We start from the raw sequence: 7,128 nt of genomic DNA on the forward strand, positions 1-7,128 counted from the left end.
ATCTCCCTGCTCACTTCCCTCTCAATCCCTATATATCACTTTCAGGAAACAGATATAACGCCCGCGCACCCACAACACCCACATACGCTCACACAATCAGCGACCTCGCCGGCTCATTCCTGGAGGCATCTTCCTTCGAAGCGAGTGGAAAGTAGCTCTTAGGCGGGCGACCTGCTTAGCGTGATAGTGGCGTAAAGCGTCGTCGCCGTCGTATGAAGGCGGCTCGTTATAGAGCGCTGCTGCCCCCAGAGACTGCGCTTCCCGAGATGGCACTCCCGAATGGAAGGCCACGTGTTGGTCACCTAAACCACGGCGCCATAGCAACGACGCGCCCCATAACCAGCAAGGCATCCATGCCAAGACAGCGTAATCAACGTCACTGCCACGAGGGCGGCACTGCTGCTGCTACAGCTCTCTTCTCCGCCAAGCGACGTATTAGTGGCAAACGCACACTCAGAGTGTGCTTTTGGGTTGCGCAAAAGAAATCTGGCTGTGTAGTAGGCTTTGGTTTCGGAAGTGCTCATTTTTAAATTCGACTTTACGGCATGCTTATCCTACACTACGTGAGGCTCGAAGAGCCAGCATCAGAAGGTTTGGAATCGCTCGGAGAGAGCTCTGATATTTACACAATTTGAGGAGTAGGAATACCAGATTCTGGCTCTGTCTTCTTCCTGTGGAATGACGTACGAGACCTTAGTAAGCATCAGTCGGCGCATGAGATTCGTCTAAGGGGAGGGGGGGGGGGGGGGGGTTAAAATTCTGACTGGCTTGCTATTTGTGTAATTGTTGCTGTTCCGGTTTTTGGGACTAGAATAATTTAAAACGACAAGCGACGATGTTATCGCACTATGCGTACGCCTCACATAATCTCAGTGTTGTCCCACTTAGCCTCTGAGGTCACCCTTCTCAGGTTGAAAGCAATCGAAACTAAAACAACTTGAATAAAGTAACTGAATTTTAAATTATTGAGCTTATGCAGGAGCCGTATTTTGCATTGAGACTTATGCATGGCAATGTCTGACGCATCCATTCAAAGAAAAAAACAGGCAACCGAAATTTGGTGTTGCCACTCTCTTTAGAGATTCAAATTTCAAGGGCATGTTTTAGAACAACTCTTTTTTCGCCGAAAGTTTAGTCCTTCGAATGAACTCTGATTTCCGTATACACAATTTTTTGGCAAAGCTCTCATTTTCCTTTCTCGAGTGGAATTGTGGTGAGATGAGGAAGCTCGTGAGAGTTTATCATACCAAAGCACGAAGTGTAGATTTTCTAACAGAAAAACAAAGTCGGAACATGCGCGTCACTATGTGTTGCCTCGAGATGAGAGCTCTGGGATTTATGGTTTGCGAAACAGGCCGCGCTTGAAAACTGTAGTTTTACTATGTAGCTGAGCCGATGCGCTATCGTTTTTTTTTTTTTTTTAGTTTCGCACCGCTCAAAGAAGAAGCAGTATAGCTTAAACCAATATTTGAGTTTCTGACAACAACTCGTCCCTACTCACACAACGACTACAAGATGCAGTAATAAAAAAAAGAACAGGCAACGAGACAGAAATAATGAAGACCTCGGTAAAGCCAGCATTTATGGCGCGGGCAAAGTGAAGAATCATTCTGATTTTGACCCTGTTTTCAGGCAAATAGGTGGATAAAATTAGCTAGCTAACCAATAACTACTTTCTGCTGATTAAAATTTTTAATTACCACGATTAGGAAAAAGATTGCAGGTTTGTAGCCGGACGTTTGTAATAGCCACATCAATTTTTAGAATTTCGAAAGCGTTGATTACTGTCCGTGCTGGGCCTAACAAGTTTGGCCACATCGTAAAAAAATACATGTGCTTTTGAAAAGCAACTAGAGAAAGCAACTCCCTCAGTGCATGTAGCAAGGAGATAAAGGTATATTTTGTCGACCCACAGCGCCAAGGGTAATAGCGTTTTCGAGATTTGAAAAACTGACATGCTTATTACGAACGACCGGCTAAAAATCTCTAATTGGTCAAATGTTTATGGGAATCTCCCCAGGTGGAGTCGAATTGTAATAAGGAAATAATTATTCACTGGCATCCACCCAGGCCACCCAAGTCTTTGTAGCCGTATGGCTGCGCTTGGGCGTATGCCAGTGACTAATTACTCCCTTATTATAAACCTCTAATTGCAACCAGGCGTCTAACTGCAATAGTTAAAAAGCTAATTATAAGAAATTAGTTAATTGGCTTGCTAGTTTTCATTATTCACCTGTTTTTTGATGTGAACTAACACAGATATTGTGCCATAGAAACATCTTTAATATCTGAAAGAAACTATTTTTTAAATTATTGGTGGTCTTCGCTGAAACACCTGGTATGACCGTATTTTCCATCCGTAAAGAGACAGACCACAGTGCGGAATGTGTCCACGGTTCACGGCGCTTTGTGTAGCACATATACATACAGATAAAATCCAGGCTAAAAAAAGATACGAAGTGGAGGCGAGACTGGATTGCAGTGCCACATTCAGTAAAGCACCTCACACTGACTCCTTATTTATTTTATTATTTCCTCAACAACTTCGTTCTTTTTCTGTGGCGTCTGGTAATATTGTTCAGTTAGTGGGGCAACACGAATGAAATCTGAGCAAAACCCCTAAGGAAAACATCCATTGCAGAGAAAGCTGCATGTTAGCATAAAGAAGGACACAAGAAACGAGCACAAAACGATATGGACATGCGCTATCCTTTTGTGTTTTTTTCTTGCGAGCTTCTTTCGTTTCGCGCTGCATGCATGCTTTATCACCTGTGATGGACCAGTTCGGCCAGTCAACTATTCTACTTCAGCAAACATCCATTACTCGCTGATGTTATGCTTTGCGTACATCCGTAAACTTTGTTTCATTTACCTCAAAAACACCTAATGAACAGTTTTGCCTCTTCCTTTATGTTTTACTCTGCTGCGCCGTATGGGTACCTGTATCCTTTGTGAATGCGTTATTACTGTCATTGCTGTTTTAATCGTTTTTTTTCTGTCACTGCGCGGTTTTGCCATCGTTGCGTGATGCCACTATGGTAGCTTGGGGCTTTGTCAAGTAGTTGAGAAAACTTTTTCCTCTCGCTTCCAGTGTCATCTGATAGAATGCAAATAAAATTCAGTTCAATTTATTTAAGGTCAATTCGCAAGTAGCTGCAAATGCATTGAAGCTTCTTACAACATAACCAGATAGCCGCATGAAGGCGTCCTGGTTCAAAATTTTCGCTGCTTGCAGCCCCGTTCCTTGAAGCCGAGCCGTCGTCCTCAGGCTCGTGCACCAGACCTGCAAAATGTCATTATTGGTAAAGGAGATTAAAGCTCCGGAGAAAATAAACAAAGTTGCACTACACAGTTGCATCCTCTAGGCAGGAAGGGGCACAAAATGTCAGAAGAAAAAGCATTTATAAAGGGCAAACACGCACGAGGGACAGAAGCTCGATGGGGAAAAGAAAAACACAACGTAAGCAAGGAAAACGACCACACTGTCGCGCAAAGGATGGATAACGAAGCGCATTATGAACGCCCACGAGATTGGCCAACGCAAACCAGAAAGTAGCCGCTTATTCCTTGTGCGGGGATCGGGACGAAGATACAAAGGCAGCCGGGCGGGCGGAGAAGATTGAAAACCGCCGACCAAAGCCGGTCTTGTCCAGAGGGGATGCTGACGAAGAGATCTGCCGGTTCCCGAGGTGGAACAAAAAGGAGAGATCCAACAGCGGTTCCCCGTGCGACGGACAAAGGACGGAGACGAGACGAAGAAAACCAAAAACGCGTCCGCTGCTCCGGAAAATGCTGGACAGCAGCAGCAGAGCTGCTGCCGGCCTCGACATCGAGAGTCTTTGTGGGCGAGCGTAGCCTGTACAACTGTGTTGTTTACTCCGCCAAGATCCTGAATTTGCTTTTGTCCCCCTAATGATGGCTGCATGGCAGAGGGGGTGACGCTTTGTGTGCGCATTCGACTTATTGTTTGGAAACTCAGAAGGCGCTTTGAGAGGAACGAAGCCCACGACGTGTGCTGAAATGCAGGACTTACGAAAACTTGCATAAGGCCGGTTCGAAGAAGCGAATAAACGCCTATTAACTCGTATCTGTGGCGGCGACTCTGACTGTTCGATAAATGTCAGAATTGGAAGCTGAGGACGCTCGATGCTCACGATTGGGAGTCTCTCCGGCCTTCGACCGGTGCTCGCAAATGTCAGTACAAGCAGACACACTTGTTACGCCCCAGAACGTTGACTGATTCCTTATTCGTTCGGATTAGGTATTCGTTGACTGAGGAGCAGACGGGGAACCGCAGCCTAAACGTATAATTCGAGCACAGGGTGAAACAAAAATATTACTGATGATGAACACCGTATGTAGTAAACAGTACGTAGTTGTCATCATCAAGATAAAGGCTGTCCCCTTTACAACACTCTCTTCTACTGATGATTAATCAGCCGCGCCAGCCGGAGCCATCCCATCCCAGCAGATTTCCCCTTATCTCAAATATAGCCAGCTGATTCAGCGCCTCTCCAGTTATGTCTTATTAGCGGTCCGCAAAAACCTATAGCGAACGACTGCACCCTTGGATAACTGAACAGCACCTTCGCGGGAGCCGCAGCGAAGCTCACTCGTGCATCTCCTGACTGGCTTGCAGGGTCCGAGTGACGCAACTTGTGGCGGCAACCAGAGCCATCAGACCTGTTGCGGCTCTGCCGTAACAAGAACCGTCAATTTCGCTGACCTTGAGACGCCTGTCATCTACCCTGTTAACAGCGTTACAGGCGCACACAATGCCAGCGATTCTGTGATCCTTGTCAGCCTTCGATCAAGCTGTGCTAGCGGATAACAGGCGTCACGCATTCTCCAATTATAGGAGGCGAAAGCACTTGGAAAGGGAAGAAGACCAGCAGATACGGGGCGTTTCACCTAAGATTTTACACCATTGTTAAAAATAGGCTTTTTCAGTTAGAAGAGCGCTCTTTTCGGCTCAGCATTGTCAGCAGTGTAGGACATAGAATACAGCTACGACATGCTAACTAGCAGGCTGTTTAACTTATATTGAATAGTTAACATTTTAATTATTACTGTGAGGTTCCTTAATAAGTTAAAGGTCTGTAGTCCAACAAATTTCGCTCGGTCGCTTGTTTCAACGAGTTACGTCAACTGGAGAGGTTGCTTTGTCTGGAGGCTTCACGAAGCGCATGTATTTTGGCGCGATGCAGCCGTAAAATCACACTTCACAAGACATATTTGGCGAAAACTGTGGATCATGTCCAAATTTTTTTTGCATGTGATTTAGTAAACTTCGTCTTCTTTGACAGCATTTTTTTAGAGCGCAGCTCTTTGGCGTCCGTTCCTGGGTTTCGCGTCGTCGTCGGCCTCGTAACCAGCTCCGCCCCCAATGTCACGCTTTTCAATTGGTCGAAATGCTCGTGACGTCACAGTGCGCGAATTTCAAATGGGGCCAATTGTACTTTGGCTAGTAACCATGCAACCAATCAAAGGGATCGTATAGTGATGCTGCAACTAAGTTGGACTGAGTTTAGTTAATGGCTTCATTAATCAATTAGCCTAATTAATACACAGGAGAATGAAGAGGTCAGAAGAAAACAAAAGAAAGACGCGCGCCGCAGCGACAACAGCGTCCGCGGAAGGAGACGCTGCTGAAAAAAAGCATAAGTACGAAGCCGCGTTCCCTCCACCACCACGCACTTCCCCACTCAGTAAGGCGTTGCTCGTTTCATATACGTTGTGTCGAACATCCTAGACAGTTCCAACAATTGACAGGTTAATGACATAACACGATGGGCAGAAATTCAAGAATATAAATATGAAATAGCCTAATTAACCTTTCTAGTTAGACCGCATAAATCAATAAAACCGAGAACGAAATTGGTCGAGTTGGGGAATCGAACCAGGGTCTCCGGAGTGCGATACGAGCACGCTAGCCACTCCGTAATGCCAGCTGAATGGTTTGGAATGAACAAAGGCGCGTCTAGCTAATACGGCGTCTTCGTTCACTCCCATCTTCCCCCTTTCCCTTACGGCGAGGTGCAGGTGTCCACCCAGATATGCGAGAGAGATACATTTCCTTTCCTCAAAAAATAAATTTACCGTCCAGCAAGGCGTACAGCCGAATTGGCGATGGCGTTCTGTGGACTCCCTGGCAGCGTTGCAAGACGCTGTCGCGTTCCACTCTTACAGGCGAAGCTTAACATGTTAACCACACATCAGTAACACACGCAGACAGCCAATGGACGCGTCATTCGCTGGCAGCAGTTGATTCATCATTCACAACCACATTCTTAACGTACGCTCCCTTGCCGCACATGCCAAGGACGTACACCACGATCACATTCTGCGCCATTCCTCTGTACTTTGCTTTGCTGAAACCTGGATGGATCCCGAAGAGCCTCTCGAAATCATAGATTTCCTATACTGCTGTGGTGCTCGCAGAGACCACAACAGAGCGGCGGGAGTCGCTATCTACTTGCGCACAGGTCTCTCTGCAATACCAGTCGAAATGTTTGGCACGTCACATGAAGTTGGCGAACTGTGCGCCGCAAAGTTGCCCAACGGCTTGCTGGTAGTAGCTGCCTACTTCGCCCCTACCGCACTCACGAAAGACGTCGTGCACTTCCTGCAACTCGCATTAACCGTCCATCGATCCACACCGATGTTAGTAGTGGGGGACTTTAATGTTGACATAAAGACAAACAGCAATTTCCTAACACTTATGCGGGAGAACATCCCGTTCCTCTCGCTCGTAACGCGTCGCACGGCTGTGACAACCTCGCGAGGCACTTGTATAGATCTCGTCTTTGAGAATCAAGCATCGGTGTACCAAGTCGAACATATATCAGTCTATTTCTCCGACCACAAAGCTTCCTTCATGACTGTCAAGAACTGTTAGTGGAGTCTTTGTTAAAGGAATACGTGTGAAAAATAAAAAAAAAATTCTGTGATAGCGCATACATGTGTTGCTCGATTTCTTTGCCTCAATCTATCGAAAAGGTGAAACAGCTTATTTGCTGCGCTCAAATTTCGCATTAGGAAGTAACGTAATCGTCGGTAATTTTTTTCTTGAGGAATCGAGTTTTTCCGTCATGGGCAATATTCAGTCGCACGTTCTGAGAGCTATCT

This window comes from Amblyomma mixtum, chromosome 5, assembly GCF_055824585.1.
Source record: "Amblyomma mixtum isolate Tamu chromosome 5, ASM5582458v1, whole genome shotgun sequence".
Taxonomy (NCBI): Eukaryota; Metazoa; Arthropoda; class Arachnida; order Ixodida; family Ixodidae; genus Amblyomma; species Amblyomma mixtum.